Source organism: Halichoeres trimaculatus, unplaced genomic scaffold (genome assembly GCF_033239565.1).
Source record: "Halichoeres trimaculatus isolate MK-OKI-2021-1 unplaced genomic scaffold, fHalTri1.1 fHalTri1_scaffold_5, whole genome shotgun sequence".
NCBI classification, from domain to species: Eukaryota; Metazoa; Chordata; class Actinopteri; order Labriformes; family Labridae; genus Halichoeres; species Halichoeres trimaculatus.
In genome coordinates this window covers 21,785,305-21,803,747 of record NW_027437183.1, presented here as the reverse complement: position 1 = coordinate 21,803,747, position 18,443 = coordinate 21,785,305, and the positions used below count along the sequence as shown (strand labels likewise).

Genomic DNA, 18,443 nt, shown 5'->3' with positions numbered 1-18,443 from the left:
TAGCTGCCTTACCTTGAGCACCTGCTCTAGGTTCTCCAGTTTGTCTTGGAGCAGATTCTTCTCCCACAGGGCTAAATCTCTCTCCTGCGTCACAGCACCAAGGGTTTCTTTGAGCTGGGCATACTCAGACTTCACCTGTACAGATCGAATAAGCACAAGAAAGCAAAGAGATTGTCAGAAAACATACTTCATCTTTATTTCCTCTCAGCAAAACTAGGCGTTTTTTTTTCAGCTGAGTTTTTATACTTGATGATAAAACTTCCCTGAACTTCTGAACTAAAATCAAGCATTTCCCAGGAACCCTTGTATGTCTTTCTTCCCAACATTATTAAGCTTCTATTAAAAACTTTCAAGGATTTCTAATTGAAAAAAATATAGAGTAAAAATGAGCCAAATCCTCTCTTTTAGCCTCTGCTCTCTGTGTTCAGAGCAAAGCTGTTGGTTGCAGTGTTTAACACAGCATGGGGTTGCAACGATGGACAATAAAGCACATTTGCTCTCATGTTTTCAGTTTTTGCTTTGAAAGTGTTTGTGTGCAGGTCTCCTGCTGGGGTTTAGCTGCATTAAGAAGTCAAAGGTACACTGCTGTTTCCATGTAAATACCTTCATTGTTTTTCAGCACATTGCACAAGGTTTTTTTCTGGAAATCTACCAAACCTTTGAAAGCATTTCCTTCATTGTTTTGTTTGTTTTAAAATGCAGCTTTGTTTACTGCTACTTTTGATTATTTCCTGTTTGTTTCTCGAAGGTATTATTGCTTCATTAATACTTGCTACAGCACATCCCTGATTGTCACTCAAACTCGAATTGATGGTTTAAAACTTGCTTGCAGAATAACTTGATGTATATGGAGAGATTTTTGTTTCTTTATTATTCAATAAAAAATAACAGATTTGAAACCAAAAAAAGATTTGTAGGCAAAAGAGAATAAGTGAGAAGAAAAAAAAATGCACTGCTGTAGCATGGCTGCTAGCTGTTAGCACAGAGCTCAAAGCTTTTGTGAGCTAAGATGCTTTCACCACATGTGAAAATGATCCATCGTTTGATTTTTCAGCTCGTAGGGCTCACGTTTGTTTTCACTTGTTTTCACAGCGGCTGGCTGAGCCTTGTAGAGCAACCTGTTGTGTTTTGATCTCAACTTTTTTTTAGTTGCAACTCAATTTTTTTTCATTTCTCACTTATGTTCTTTTGCTTACAAACCTTTTTTGGTTTCAAATCTATTATTTTTGATTGAATAATAAAGAAACAAAATTCTCTCCAAGGATGTAAACTAAATTGGGTGGTACTTACCAAAACTATGCGTCTAGTTCTTAAAACTACCTCAAGAAACCCAAACAGCCATCATAAGAAACTAGCAAACAACATCCATCCATACGATGTCAAAAATAAATACATTTCAGAAGATTTTCAAACAATCATCAGAAAACATCACAAAGATATAATCAGGGTGTCAATGATTAGCCTCAAGAAATTTCACAGCCATAAAACATACAACACTTATTTGGTTTTTGTTTACATTAAAGGGGCTGTTAGGACTTTTAGGAGGAGCTCATGTTTTTCTGGGATAAAGAGTCCACTTCCCATGAGCATTTGCCCTCACTGTCGTACGGACTTGAGTCTTGACATAAAATGATTGGAGAGCAGATCTTCTTTTAACACTACTTTTCTTTGTTCAAGACCGTTTTTAACCAGATACGGCTCAAGAAGGTAATTTATTTAAAGTAACATAGAACTTTTGTTTGAAACATGACAAGCAAACTTCACAAACTCAGTTTGTAGCGTAGTTTAGTATTGACTGTATTTTAGGGCTACTCTCAGCCCGGTGCTCTGAGATGTGTCCATAAACATGTAACATTAGTGATTCCTGGTTATGTCCTACCACTGCTCATCTGCCAATTCAAACCTCACCAAGCAGAGCTAACGTAACCTCACTCTTCATTTTATTGATAAACTCTCAAGTTTGAGCAGACCACTGCAGAATAACTGCTGCATGTTGGTTTGAATAAACATCACTAAAAGCTTAGCACATGTTTTTGTTCCTCTGCTCTTCTGTCCTTTTTGCTTTTGACAGTCCAGCTCCAGTGGATTACGATCAGGTATTTACCTAAAAATTCTTTTTTAAGATCAATTTGAAAGTCCTCACAGTCCTATAGTGAGTAAAGTAACTTAAGCCAGATAATGCCCAATCAATATTTAAAATCTATACAACAAGTAGACTGATTTGTTTTTTCAGGGATGATAGCAACACCGATTATTAGTAGTCAAGGAGGCCAACTGCCAATGTTTGGAGCCAATATTCATTTGCAATCAAAGTGAACATATTGGCATCAAAATTTTGGATAACATAAACTTTAACACTTACCTTCATTTAAATGCCTTAAAGCATATATTTACTGAACAGCTCCCAGGCTCAGCAGCATGTTTTATAAAGTTAAATGAAAACTTAACAGAACTTGGTCTAGGAGGTTTTTTACAATTTCAGGAGATGTCTGATGCCTAAACTTGCTTACTCCACTTAGCAAACCTTTTCTTATCTCTTCAGTGAGTGTGCATGCAACTGCTGATTGGCTGTTATGTCATCTACTTGGCTATTATCCAAGCCATAGCCCTGAGTGTAACCAATCAGATGGTGGCATGGGTGGGACAATGCTGGAGATGGAGTAGTGACTGCAAACAGAGAGGCGCAGCTGCATCACAGCTAAAATAGCAGTTTTAAATGTAGTTTTTTTGTTGGCTGTCAGATAACAACAAAGGCCGATGCAAGTCATGTAAAAGGTGTCTTATACCATTAACAGATTTTCTTTAGTGAAATGAAACTGAAAACGGTATTGAGGCTTCTAAAGCAGCTCAACGAATCGTTTGTCACTTCCTTTGGAAAAATGTCAGGAACATCATTCAACATAATCCAATCAAATACAGTTAGAAAGTTTGTCTCTAAAGCAGAGCTGCTTTTAATTCAATTATGATTCAATTAAAATGAAAAACTGGTCCAGTTCCTAAGGGTTGATTGTACATTTTAGAGATCCTGTGAGGTGTTGCAAGGTGTTGTTACGACTCTGGTGATTACTTTACACAAGATCAGCAATAATCAGCAAGAGTGACAGTGTTTCAAAATCAGCCAAAAACCCACCTCAGAATGCTACTGAAGAGAAACAAGCAGAAAAAAAACTATTCAATTCAATGCAGGGAACAGGAGTAAATGTTTAAAACAAGTAGAAATGATAAAGGCAAGATAAGAGAAGAAGTTTACCTCAACAACAAAAGACACTCAATACACAAATACAAGCGTTAAACCACAATGTGGACTTCTGTGGATTTAGACAAGGATATTATCCATTGTTAACCCAGCGCCAGTTCATTTATCTGATGAAGCAATTTTACATAATATCACCACTGTACACCAAATCCAGACAAAAGAAAGTCTGCTCCATTATGATCAATGATGATGATATCTATTTTAGTTTCTACTTATTGTTCACAATCTTTTTTTTCCACAAACCAGCTGTTTTCTTATTATTTAAGAAGCTTTTTAAAAAACAGTCTTTTAAATGCCCCTCATTGGCTGCAAAACCTCGGGTTCCTGCTGCTGTAATGTGGCACAGCCCTCTCCTCAGAGCAGCCATGAATGACTAATGACTCCTGGAGGAGGCGTTTCAACAAACATCAGCAAAGTGAAACACAAACAGAATCCAGAGAGTCAGCCTGTGAACGGGCCGCCTCCACAGCAGAACTCTCCACATGAATAGGAGCGACTGTCAGACCTAATGTAGACAGATTGAACCAAACTATATTGGATCCAGCAGCAGCAGGTCAATAGTCTATTATGGGTAGAGGGCGGTGCAGTTTGTAGCCCCTCCCAGTTCATTCAGAGGCGATAGGGATCAGAGCATGGGGGTGTAAGCGAGGGCTAATATCCGCACTGCCCTGCAGAGTGCTGCTCTCATATCCGTCGGTGTGATAACAGTTCAAGACAACTGCTCCACAAGCAGCCTGGGTCCTGATAAGACATCAATAACCAGCATCCCGCCCTTTTTCTCACCCAAACTGTTACAACCTGCCAATCAGCGCATTCAGGAAATTGTCTATAGAGAGAAGCCTGCTACTCTTTGTTTGCTGATCTACTCTGACTGTGTGGGATCCACGCTGAAGGTCTTTCAGGTCCTGAGACCACAAAGAGGGGAAGGACTGTTTGATATAATAAGAAAATTGTTTCTTTCATTTAGATGGCAGAAATTGGAAAAAAGCTCAATCTATCGAGCATCCCAGGGCAAGTTAGAGTGTGACCCAGAAAAGCCTTTAAATTGTCTATTTTCCAAAGAGCGGAGAGGCTGTGGCTCAGGAAACTCCACTTTATCTGTGTGCAGTTTTCCTTTGAGAAGTGTGAGTTTTACTGACCTTTATTTCCATTAGCAACGATGCATGTGATTGACATTTACCATATGTCATTCAGACTTCAACACTGAACCCAAAAGTGATGGCTCCTTTTTTCCTCATCTTTTTATTCAATCTTTTCTTAGGTAACTCGCCAAAGGTCAGATTTCAGAAGCCTTTTTTTTTTACACTAATAGAACACTAAATCCTACTATATCTCTTTCAATGGGGCTCAGGATTTTAGAAAACTACTAATTAATTTCTTCATCCTTTCACTCAACATCTTGGTGTTTAACGGACAGAGTCAGCCATGAGCTGAAGCCAGGCGCACTCCATCTCTGCTGTGACTGAAGCGTGAAAATTAATGTAGATGTAGAAATGTTGCACGCATCGTCAAGACAATAAACTGGAAGAGTGAATGAATGTAGGATGATTCGGGGTACACAGTAAGGATGGTTACCAAAGGTACTTTTACAGGTACTGACCAAATTCCGTTTGTAAAATCTACTCATGTAAAATCAAAGGGTGCCATGTTTAGGTACCTTGTGACTGGGGGAGTGAAAGACTGGGCGATCTTCCATGCTGGACATGAACACAGCATTGCAAGTTTATGTATAGAGAAATAAATATGTTAAATTGAAAAACTTTGAGATTGTAATGAAACAATTAACATTTATTACCACATAAAAACACACAAAAGCACCAAAAATTGGTACAGCTGGGTATGATACTGATTTCCAGGTACTGGGCATCAGTACTGTATCATTTTAAATGTAAAAGGTACCCAACCCTAGTACAGAGACAGCTCAGACTTGAACCTGAACGTGGATAGGCTGCACCAGCCCAGATTTTATTTATCTGTTACACTAAAAACTTTGACCTCATAGTGTTTCAAAGTCAAAAGTAAAGGCACTGTGAGAAGAAATGGGAACATTAAGTGATATTTGGTGGTCAGATTCTGAATGAAACTGCAAATTTCATCAGTTTACACACAGGACTAATGTTGCTTGAATGTCTTATCTCAAGACACTCCCAGGACAGATGTTTGCATCAAATCTCTACAGTCACTAGGCAAAAAGTGAGGCTGTCCTCCTCTTACCTTGTCATGCTCAGATGCCTTGTAGCTATTGTTGAACAACTGGAGGTTCAAGTGCTTGTTCTCCTGAAGGAAATCTTGAAGCTCATTCTCCTGGGCAAAAGAATGGGGGAGAGAAAACAGTGTTTAGAACTCAAGAAGTCACTGTGATAATAACAAAGCACAGCACCCAAACAAAGCAGGCTGTTAGTGATAGGCCATACATTATTCATCTGGGGAGACTGCTCCAGGTTCTCCTGCATGTTCCAGAAAGCATGGGTGAAAGCAGCTGCCATTTTAGAAACAACAGTCTAACAATAATGTTGTGATGTCGTTTACATGGAGGGGCAAATGTAATTAGAGACCAAGGGAGTATACGTCATCTCCCTGTTAAAGTATATTTCAATCAAACTAGCGTTCTCTTGTAGTAACGGACACACACACACACACACACTCACAAAAGCACACTAACCCGTTCCTATCAAGTGTGTCGAGCCGTGGGTAAAGAAAAAAAAAACTTCATTGCAGAGGAGGAAAACTTAATTACATTCAATCATCAGTCGTGAGGCGTGCCATGGATGCAATTTACAGCATCAGCTGGAGAGTTCTCCAAGATGTGCACTTCACTGCAGCTAGAGCGGCATGTAGGCCAAGTGTTGTTCTTGTCAGGAGCTGAGAAACCTACGAGCTCATGCATGAAACATTTACAGTAAATACAGAGCTTCTTAATGGCTTGTGATGCACCCACTCCCTCCCGCTCTCTTATGTTTTACTTATGAGGGATGTTTCAGAGGGCAAATGGAGACACATGTAAAAATAAAAACGCAACATGCATGCAAGGGTTCACATGTTAACTGTCTACAGGATCAAATGTTATTTGCCTCGCTGTGGTGATATGGACAACATAAGCATGAAACGTGAGGTTTATGCACACAACATGTAAGCTGCTGACCATGACAACAAGTCTTTTTCACAGATGAGAGTGAGTGATACACACTAAAAAAAACTTCATCAACTCAACTGCCGGGTTATGAAATGTTTAGCACATTATGGGTTATTTATATTAGATTTGGGTTATTTTTGTACAACTTGAGCTCTGACTTAAAATCCCTCGACCCAACATACATTCATTGACTCAGCACCTGGGTTGTTTGTGATTTGGACGCCATGTCATCACATCAACAGTCGTGCTCCACCATCAAGACACTGCGCCAAGCACTCACACATATCAGCATTTTTTTTCAATACAATATTCAATACACAATACTCAATACGCGATTCAATACTCTCTGTAATAAAACTTAAAATAACTGGTCTAAAAAATAAAAACTGCTCTTGACATATTAAGACAATGTTTTGTGCAAAGTAATTTTTATTGTGGCAACGATTTGTAACTGCAAGCTGGGGAAGGAAGAAAGGCAATAGATATGAGACCTTGCTGTACACTGCAATATTATGCAGGGGTCTCAGGCTGTCTGCACCACCCATGCATTAAACTGACTATCTGTGCTCCACAGCACAAACCAGTTGTCTGTGTTCCACAGCATGGACTGGCTGTCAGTGCTCCACAGCTTCAAGAAGTATGTTTAAAATGAATTTAAACTGGATTAATCTTATCTTTTATACATGCACCGGTTAATTTAACCAGTCATTTGGATAGATAACCAAACAAATATATGTAGTTGAAACAAGAATTATAATTACTTTAACCCTAAAATTGGGTAAAATATTTAACTCATCTGTTGAGTTAAAATGGACCAACCCATCCTGGGTCAAATTAACTACTACTAGGCTGGTGCTATAATGACCCTGCAGTTGGGTTATGAAACAGCTCATATTGGGTTATTCTTAACCCAACCGTTTTTTGAGTGTAAAAATGGGTATTTGATTGAACAGTGGTATCTGAATTCAAGCTTTAGGTTCAGAGTCTGAGACTGTAGCATTCATCAATGTTATTCATGACGCCTGTTATTTTTTTTTTATTATTAGAAGTTGATTTCACCAGGTAGAGGCCTGTTTTTGATTAACTCAGGCAAAGTTCTGATGAAATAAAATGATTAAAGGTTAGGGTGGAGGCATACTTTCTTCTGATTCTTTTTACTGTATCCAATTTAGGGCAATATCACAACTACATAATGCAACGCCGATTTGGTCTGAATGTGTCCTTGGTTTGCTGCTCATTGTGAAGTATCTTTCTTCATAAGAATCAAGCATAATCACCACAAATTAAGGGCATAATCATATCCAATTAACACTGTAAGAGGCGATAGTTTTAACATTATGCACTATACTGACCTGGAATCATATAAATATAAAAAGAGCATTGTATTATTTCAAAAGACTGGGGTTCAATCCACAAAACCCTGCTTCAAATCATAGGCTAGCCTGGATAAACAAAGCATCAATGAAGGTTGAAATTTTTCCTCTGCTTGTAGTACTACTAACACTTTCATCAGATATCACTGCTTCTGACAAAATTCTAACAATGAAGTGTGGAGTAAAAGACAGAGATCTATATGCACAGAGAAGAGGAGGAAAGCTATGAAGGACAAGCAGAAGAAGAACAGAGAAACAAACAACAGTCAGAGAAAACACTGAAGTCTCGGCTGAGCTGTTGCTCTTACATGAATTTCATTTCTGTCGCATCAAAAAAGGAAATAAAGTGAAACTATTGGCGTTTTAACCTGCATCAATTGTGTTCAGTCAGTTTTAATGCTTCCCGTACAAGCACTAGATTGCATTGGCTTTCCTATTCATATCCATTGATCCCTCAATTCAAAGCTAATGTGGGCTGGAGAAGCCTCCAGGTGTTCATTCTGAAGGACAAACAGCTCCTGAAAAGAGAAACGAGAGCTCACTTTTTTTTTTCTGTGTGCCCACTCGTCATAACAATGAGCTGAAACACTCTTGAAATTCTAGCTTGTTGTTGATTTAAGCTTGACAAAATCTCTCATTTAAACTCCTCTTTTTAGAAATTAGAAAACGAGGGCACACACGTTACGTTGCAAAACAAATTGTCTTGAGCACAGAATCAGCTGTTCCTTTGTTCTGTATTGTCGATGTGTTAACGCTTTAAACAGATCAGCAGACGTCATAATCCCTTGGCAAGGCACATTCTTATAGAGAGCCTGCGAGCCCAGTGACAGAGTAAATTCCATGCAGAATACATCGGGGTCTATTTTTAGCTCCGTCCAACATTATTCAGCTGGAAACCTGAGATTTTGTGCTGAGGCAGAATTTTAATGTTCTTTAAACACGGATGTCCATGAAAAGATCAAATAAAGAGTATCATTTGTTTTAAGGTTCATTAACCCTGGTTCAGTTAGTAACTGTAAACAAGTGGCTAAAACACATGAAATTACATAATTGAAATGGGACAAAGCTAAGAACAGAAATATGTTGATAAAACAGAAAAGTTTTACTCTCTCTGGACAAGACGGTGCTAGAGTGTCATGAATAATACACTTACAATATTATTAGGCCTGGGGCAGAGTACCTTGGTTATTCCTGTGTCTAAAAGCATCTGAGAGGCTGTCGTGTGTCTTGTCCAGACATGCTCTGACTCAGCCTGCTGTGCCAGAGCTGTGTGTTTAATTTTGACAGGCCTGACGGATGAATCAACTCTGCCATTTAGCGCAGCAGCAGAGCAAACATTTCACCCACTTACCCTCTGCTCTGCAGACTCAGGGTGAGCAGCATCATTTACTCCTGCTCTGCATATACCACGGCCAGGACCAACGTCCAACTAATGACCAGCTTAACCTTTGCAGCCTACTTGTTTTCACTCAAAACATCTACAATGAGATACAAGCAGATCAAACATATATTACAGGTGTTAGACGCACCACTGAGGCTCTAAACCTTGCCAGAAACATGAGGAATATAGAAGAGGGAGTTGTGTGTCTGAGCACTGAAAGCTCCCAGCCCGGGCTCTGACAGAAGCTCACAAAGCGCTCAGACTGAAAGCTAAGCTGACCACAGCAGCAGTCTTTTCACACGGGCTATTGAGCTAAATTTGAGAGCACAGCACCACAGTCCAGTCATTTAACCTGTTGAGTCCTCCCCTGTCTGCCTCAGTATTAATCTTCGATTAGCACTGATACATGTTTTGAGCAACGCTGGCACAGCAGATCCTTGTTGCTATGGTAACCGGCCTTAAATGCTAGCAGAGGCACGTTCCTCTGTGGCTCTATACAGTAGTTATACACTTGATACCCAGGAAGGTGGAGGTCCCAGATGGCTATAGTAGTGTTTACTGTCAGCCACATGAACACTGTTTATACACAGACCACAGCTGAACTAACAGGGAGGATACATGGCACTCATATAGACAGGCATCTAAAAAGGTTTGGGAAAAAAAATCAACATACAATTTTCTATTTGTAGTCAGTACATGAGAAATCAGCAGTAAAGCAGCTGGACATAGAGTCACTCAAATCTTATTCCTGAAAACTGCACATACAGAAGACAAAGCAGGAGAGGGAACACAGGAGGGACAGAGAGGTAAGCCAGCTCAGAGCAAACAAGGAGTGACATTACTGTCAACTCTCTGTCCCCTCACTGTAGTGTTCATTGGTCCTGTCTATGTTTGTGTCTCTGTTCTTGGAGCTCAGAGCAGGAGGAGATAAGAGCTGTGCTGCAGTTTATGGAGACCAGCCTGCCATTTCTGCACGCCATTTGGGGACACCGTGTCCTCTGGGTAGCTTCCTTAGGAGTCAGCGAGCTCAGCGACAATGGGCGAGGAGGGAAGTGCTGCTGTGGGCAGGAGACGTGAGAGGAGGGCAGCATAGAAAACAGTCCTAATGGAGTGTTTATTTGGGGCAGAGAGCCACATACAAAGACAGCTCATCTAAAGAAGAGTGCTGGGGGGATGAGGGAATGAATTCAAACACTCAGAACCAAACAGTGCCATTTTGATTACTGCTGCACCCCATCGCCTGTCACAGGAAAATCTCACTCCAAGCCTAATGCATGACTTTGAGTCTGTCTCTTCTTTTGCAGGTTAAAAATTCATCCTTTTATGCAGTTTGTTGGAAGTAGCTTCCATGACAGCCAGTGAAATCCTTGCTTTCTTTTTCTACCCCACAAACTGCAGATAGTGAGCCCACAAATGTCTGCCGTTACATATTCTCTCAAATACAAGTGAATTCAGCTGAAATTAAACTCAACATTTTGCTGCACAGCCCGTGGGGACACTTCTTAGGAACTACTACGTCTGAAACATCATAGCAGTAAGACGTCGTTCTCTTTCAGAATAAACTATAAAAGACTCTGAGCCGAGCTCTCCGTCTCTGAATAACGTGATACTCAGTGATTAGACAGTCTGCTTATTGGGGCTCCCACGACTGGAATGGTAAAATCCCACAGACCAGAACCATTCACGTACACTTTATTTATGCTGGGATTTACTACTCAGATGTCCTCCTGCTGTGAGAGTGTGATTGAGCCTGAAGACTTGTTTTACTTAAGCCAAGATGATTCTCCTACCAAAATGAAAAAACACATTGTTGTACATGGCATCTTGCCTGGCTCCAACTACAAACCCTTCATTTCCCACTAACACCCCAGAATAGAAAACATAAAATCTACTTTGGCGCGCCAATATTCCTACATTTCTGGCAAACCCAACAGGATTCAGAACAACAACACATACTTTTCTGGCCTGGATGTCTCACAGATAATATTATCAAAGCATCAAGTACTAACAAAACACATCCATATGGAAAAGGTGTTTAGTGACCAGAACCAACAAAGAGAACAGTCGCTGAGAGCCATCAGGACTTTACCTGTCAGAAATGGTTGATTAACTGTGCTTTTTTTTCTTTATTGTTGCAAGGTTTCTGTGTATTATCACTGCTTGTATCTGCAGCTTGTAAAATTTGCTACATCCCCTTTATGAGTACTGCAGTTCACAGTTTAACAGCACCAGCAGTGGTCAAAACCATAAGGTCTCTTCAACAAACTGCTCTCTAGTGATGGGCAAAGCAGTTCTTTTCAGTTCATTCATACTGAATCATTAGAAACAATTCAGTAAAGTGATTCTTTCAAAAGATTTGTTCACTAAATCATTCAGTGCTCTCTGCAACTTTGCCTGGGAATCAGAAATTAATAAGCTGAAACAGCCGAATGTTTAGACCAGCTTGTGATTGTACTAAGAAGGGCCGGTGGTGAATAATCAGCTAATGGGCTGAGAATTTATTGGGATAAAAACTTTCAGTTGAGTAAAACTAAGCTGTATACATAAGCTGTGTGCTAACTGACAGCAGCTATAAAATACACTTACAATTTTAAGTAATTTAAATTTTGAATTAAGTATTTCCTTCTTCTACATCCTTTTGATTTGATCATTACATTTCACTGGCATTAAAGACAGAGGGAGCTTTACATCACCACAGCTCACTCAGTGGTAATGACAGGTTAGGGGACAACCTTTAGCCATTTCTCAATTTGGATTAGTTTGTTATATTTTAAGTGAATAACTCTTTTATCTGAAATGTAAAAGACATCTCTACTCAGCGGGCTTCCTACACCTCGTCTGTTTTTCTTTCCTTTTTGTCCTGAGTGAAGGCCACCCAGCAGGCAGAGTGACATTTCTGGGCCATTGTGAGAAAATGTCCTTCACTAGGCACCAAACACAAAATGAAAATACAAGACTTGTGTAACATTTCTAACCTTTTACAGCGATGACCTTACCTTAAAAAAACCACACAGTGCTGTGTACTGCTGCAGACTTGAATAGCTGGAGTTTTCTTTTCTCTTTTTACTCCTGACTAATACAGATAGTATACATTAAAAGCCTATACACTTTCTTTTTCTCCTGCTTCAGTATGATTACTACATTATATAATTACTGCTACAAAGTGTATCCCTTCGTCTTAAGATCAGACCCCATGCTGATAAAATCCAATCCACAAATTACTCCGCTTAGAGTTAACTGCTCTCATTTTTCAATTTCTGTCATCACTGCTTAAGAAGCAAGCTATCATCACAGCAGACTGCCACTCATTTTCTCTGGGGACGTTTGTGTGTGATGATAGCAGGCGAGGCTCTCAGGTACAAATCAATTTTAGCCTCTGTCCTTTTTGCTCAGAGGCTGGGGTATATTTTTGGAGCACTTACCAAAGTCTGACATGTTTGATTCCTTTTCTTCACCTCTGCCTCAAGTGCTTCGCACTCCTTCCTTCTGGTGCTGATCTCAGTCTCCTGGGGAGAGAGGGAAAAAAAAGTAGAGGACAGCTGCGATGGTTTGTCAGGAACATAAGCTTCCACAGAGAACTCAGTGAAAGGCAGAGAGAAAGAGACAGAGGGAGAGCTCTGGCATCTCATTATTCAGCGGTAGTATCTAAGTGTGTGAATGTATGTGTGTGCATTCATGTGGACACTGTGAAGCTTGTGCACCAGAGACACCGACAGACTTACAGGTGTTATCTAACAGATATTACAAAACATGTTTGCTGTCAGAATAAATAGACTGTGGGCTGAAAGGTATATAAGGTTCAAATGTTGAAGGTGTCTCCACCAAGAATAATGTGAAATGATCTGAAACATTATATTCTGCTGTTTTACAATAAGGGCTGAAGAAGAAGGAGCCAATTTTAAGGCATGTGACACAGTGCAAGCACTATGAGTCAATATTGTGGCATCTAGTGTGATACAAACAAAACATTGTAATACAATATTTTCTAATGTGATTTTTTTTTAAGTGTGAGAGGGTAAAAAATTAACAATACACATGTATTTAATCTGGGGGGGAGGGAGTTAAGATTTGTATGTGTACTGATAACAGCCCTGTTGATGTTAAATATCATGACCAGTCTGAGCAAAGGCTTGGTGCTCTCTTATATCCCTGTTATGATGCCAAATACATTGTTTTATGTAAGGGTCTCTAGGAAATACCCCTCAGAGTGGCTAAAAAAAACTACCAACCATCTGTGTAAGACTCAAGCTCAAGGTACAAGCAATAAGGCAAGCAATAACTCTTTTCCATTAATGTCTGGTTTACACTCTTAAGACAACTCTTTTTCATAGTTTGGTCCACTGGGTAGCAGCATATTTCTGAAAACATTGCACTTCATCTGTACACTGTATCTCTGACATCTCTTCTTCTTTCTTCTTTGTAATAATTGCACTATGATCAACCCCATGCTTAACAATCATCTGCTCAAACTTTGACAACTTCAAGTTTAGAAAGGCTTGGTGCCACCACTGTGCATTAGCAAGCAGAAAATGAGTGAAGAAGACACCTACCTGCTTTGCAAAATGCTGTGTTTCCCTTACCATTATATGGGGGGGGGGGGGGGGGGGGGGGGGGGGGGGGGGGGTATTTCGCAGACTAAATAGCCTTATTTTATTCATCTATTTTACATGGCAGGATATCATTTGTACATTGTCAGTTTCACATTTCTCCTTGTGTTTTTTTCGTGCACAGTGAAGTTCGGCCCTAACTCGTTCACAGACACTCAAACGTGTGCATTTTCACACACAGACAAGCATATTCTGTATAGTGGAAAAAGAGCAGGAGACAACCCCACAAAACATCTCTCAATGCCTTTTCTGTGAAGGTGCAACACTCGCTGTCCTGCCCCCCCCCACTGCCACAACACTGCCGCCCCCAAAGATTATAAACCTACAGATGTGACATGTTGAGCTCACTTAAAGAATCATAGAACTAATAAAAATTAATTAAGTATAACTAAAAGTATTAAGTTAACTATACTTGGTATGTACTTGTGAAATTTACTTTACAGCTAAAATGAGACGAGGCTACTAAAATTACTAAATCTAAACTACTTCTGTAACCTTGAGTGAGGAGGGAACACAGTGGATATGACACCTTGCTGCAGACTGAGATGTTGTCCTGTTGGGGGCACTTGGAGAGCAGCATGAGATGAAGAGCGACTTAAGTTGGGTTTCTGCTAACCAGGCATGTGTCAAATACCTGTGATTAGCTTGTGCTAATATGCCAAGTCAAGTGCATGACTCTCAAGTTTCCCCTACTTAGAAACACGATGCTACAGGTGGTTAGTGGATAAGTAAAAGTGTTCATATAGCTTTACTTGGAGGCAGTGGGTGTGGGCTGCCGCTGGCACTGAGCCAAGGAGGAGAAGCCCAGTTTGGTTGTTGTGTTTAACTTTTCTGTACTGCTCTACTGTGCATGCATGTGCTCTGCAAAGCCACTGTGTTCACTCAGGAACATCAGTCCAGTTTATTCAGATGAACATAGTAAACCTCCTTAAGGAGAAATAAGTTCATACTTACATTTCATGAGTCGAATCAAGCGATAAGTGAAGTACACTATTATGACTAAAGTAATAAGAACTAGTTCAGAAGGATGGGACGCCTATGACAGAATAGCTACGACATAGAGTCAATGCAAGTATAAGCCAAGGGTGATGTACTACACAGAACAGCAGAGCATTGGCACTGAATACTCTATACAGGATGCAACTGATGGTATTTTTTTTTTACTTTTCCCATTTCATACAACAAAAAGTCCCAGCTTTTAAAAAGTTTTATTTTCCTTTTATGTAAATGAATAAACTCATGAAGTGTAACTGCATTTGCAAATGAACTCCAGACTGCATTTTGTCAGTTTGTAATTATACAAGGTTCAACTGGTGACTTGCTGACACCTCATGTTCCCTCCTGAGGTTTCTGAAAGCCTGTAATTTTTCCATCAAGCAGCCATTTAACTGAGCTGACAGCTGAATCCTGTGTTAGCTGCAGTTACAATAAAGAGAAGTTCAGCCTTTTTGACAATGTGAGATTAGAGCCAAAATATGACTAAAAGCTGCCACAGCTTCAATAGAGATTGACGTGTTTGGTCTATCAGTGTTGATCAGAGAAGTCTTCTCCACTGGCTGCAGCTGTACTTCTGATATCTCCATTAAAGCTGCATTTCAAACACCATTTCTTCTTCTTGTTTTACCACGATGGAGGTTTTCACTTTGTAAAAGAAATAATCATTAAAACTGAGAATTAATTTCTCCTATAGGTATCATTACAGCATCCCCAACTATTGCACAGCTCTTACAGTAGAAAATACATCAGAGTGTTACATCACCCACCAGATCCTCTTTTTATCAACACCCTAAGCTCCATCTCTCTCAGTGCATCCTTGCTATAGACAGGAGTGAAAAGTGCAGCTGGATGTTCGTAGATTAGCGTATATAGAATTAAATAGGATTTTATCTGTGTCACTGTATGCCACATGTGCACACACACACACACACACACACACACACACACACACACACACTGTGGCAGCATGGCACCACGTGGCTCAAAGCAGGGCTAAAATAAGCATCAGTGAAGCCACCAGAAGCCCACAGCACACAGTACATGCTGCATGTGGAAATGCATGAATGTGCACTTCATGTCAGAACTGCTCACAGCCTGGTTTGACTTTGGATACATATTGGAATTTGTTCAAATGGAAAACATGTTTGCTCTGCTACATCAACTGGATCCCCTCTTGACCCCATGGCTGCCAACAATATTCAACAAGACAGTGAGCAATAAGAGCTGGATGGAATGAGAAGACAGAGATGTGACCCATTCGAGATCTGTAACCCTGCGGTGTTGCACCACAGGCAAGTCACAGCTGGTCTGAGTACATCTTTGACCCTTTAGCTGGTCAACCAGTGATCCTGCACATATGTATGGAAGAATTCACATGTGCAGGACAGTTTCAATCCTCTCAAGGACAACATTCCCACAGATATGCAGTCAAGAGAAATACAAGTCAACTGCAGATTTGTCTTCGTAATTTCAAAAAATTATATTGGAGTGCAGTTGTATTTTAAAATTCCTATTTATAGGTAGGTTTTTTTATAACCATTTGTCCTGAACATACAACACATAAAGTGCAATAATCGTCAGATTCAAATGTTTCCAACTGTACCTAACCACACCTCATGTGACAGCTGTAACTTTGGCACGACAATGTCATTATCTGTGTCATCCTGGTGGTGTGCACTTATTTTTGAGCTATATAAAAAACTGAACTGTACTTTGAAGCTCCTTTTTTTCCAACTACTGGCTACATGTAAGAAAGGCGCACAGAGCCATGAAATGCCTTCTCCCTTTTGCAACAAACTACGTGTGTGAGTCTGGCTTTTGTTTGTTAATCATTTTCTAATGCAAACTGATGTAATAATGATTGAAAAGTGAATAAAAGTTTAAAAAAAGTTCTTAAAGTTGAGATTTCTTTACATATTGTGAAGCATTGTCTGTTGGTTTCCAGAGGGGGGTCCATGGTCAGAAGCAGAGGCTGTTTGAGGGGGCATGGCACGGTTAAGTTTGAGAACCCCTACCCTATACAATCCAATTAAAGACATAAAAAGCCAAAAACATAAAATAAAATTTAGAAAAAAAAATATTGTATGTTATACAGAAAATGAGGGATGGGCAGGTACCAGCCTTATTTCAGGGTATGGGTACTCATGAAGACTGCCGATACCAGCACCCAATACTCAGGCAAGAAAATCACATGTTGAGTCAGTCCTCCTCGCCAGCAGTTGGTGCTACAGTGCTGTGGTTTGACACCACTGCAAATGTGCATCAGGTCCTGTTCAGACCACATGAATGAACCAGGGAGATTTAACAATTAAACTCTTTTATTTTGCGCCTCAGTTTATTTTTTTAAAAAATGACAAAAACTTTGACAGAAGTTGGTTTTACTTTGCACTTTTATTAAAAGCAGATGGATAACTCAGAGTTGTTTGTGTTTTATTTTGGACTTAATGGCAGAGCGACTGAGCTGTTTTGTTAAAATATTTTGTTTAAAATTTATGATCTGTGGCCAGAAAATAAAAATTTATCGGCAGATTAATAATCGATTTATTTTTTATTACACCTGGGAGTGACAAAAGCTTACAAGTTAGTGTCTGAAGTTTCTATTGGATTTAACAAATTGTATTGATCTGGGTGACAACAAAGTCGACAAAGGAAAGAGAAGAAGATGAATGAAATAATTAGATAAAAAAAGAGTGAAATCTAAACACACATAATTCAATACTATGTGAACACTTAATGATTTCCTTTGATAAAGTTTCCACACACAGTTTTGCCTCATACAGGTCGTCTGATAGCAAAATGTGTACAGGTTTGAGAATGAGACGGCAAAACCCTTGCACCACGCACACACACACACACACACACACACACACACACACACACACACACACACACACACACACACACACACACACACACACACACGCACACTGCTCTCGGCTTTGTTGAGGCCCATTTGTTAGGAGCACATTTGCCAATGTCCAATTAAAAATCCCTCTGATAAAAGATTCAAATGGCTGCCATTGTGAGTAATGAGCTCCTGTTTAAGTGAAGAGGCGTTTACTGCACAGCAGATGAAGACAGATGAGAAGGGCCATCCCCTTATGTTGGGTTTAGCAGCGTACCTCACTGGCACTAATGCGAATGTATACAAGCGGGGTACATTCACAGAAATCTATATCACCCCCCATGGCTCACAGGAATTGAGGATTCTATGTTACGGCAGAAAAACTTATCTAATCTTCAAAACTCCACAGTGACTGATACAAGATCCACTTATCTGAGATAATTAACCAGCGTTTTAATAACTGATTAATCATTAGTTAAGAGAAAAGATTTACAAAATATAATCATTAAGTGATTTTCTGTTTTTATTAACATAATGCCTTTACTCCAGGGATCAGGCTATTGACTGGGCAGAATGTAGGTGAAACTGAATGTGTAACCCCTGGCTTTAACCAGTTACTCATTGATACATTATTATCAATCAAAGTCATCACGTCCCTACATTTCTTACTCATCTTACTCCCTCATTTCACTCCTCCACTGACTATCTGCAAGGCTCTACAGATGACAACATTGCTCTGTCGGTCAGTTCGTCCACTTCTGATAGATCCAACACATTACTGGATTGACTGACACCACATTTCATGGTCCCGAGAGAATCAATCCTGCTGATGTAGATCTTCTGTTTTACTCT

At 39.8% G+C, this 18,443-nt stretch overlaps 1 protein-coding gene across 4 annotated transcripts in view; it reads right to left on the bottom strand.

Annotated features, from left to right (window-relative positions):
- Positions 1-18,443, bottom strand: part of rimbp2b (RIMS binding protein 2b) — a 99,074-nt gene that overhangs the window by 40,633 nt on the left and 39,998 nt on the right. For 2 of the 4 annotated variants that reach the window (XM_074670263.1, XM_074670264.1), the window contains exons 2-4: positions 12,566-12,649; positions 5,471-5,560; positions 13-135 (exon numbers count right to left, since the gene is read on the bottom strand). The gene's annotated coding sequence lies outside the window, so the exon portion shown is untranslated. Of the gene's footprint in view, positions 1-12; positions 136-5,470; positions 5,561-12,565; positions 12,650-18,443 lie in introns of those variants that run through there. The other 2 variants (XM_074670258.1, XM_074670268.1) reach the window with 2 other exon arrangements.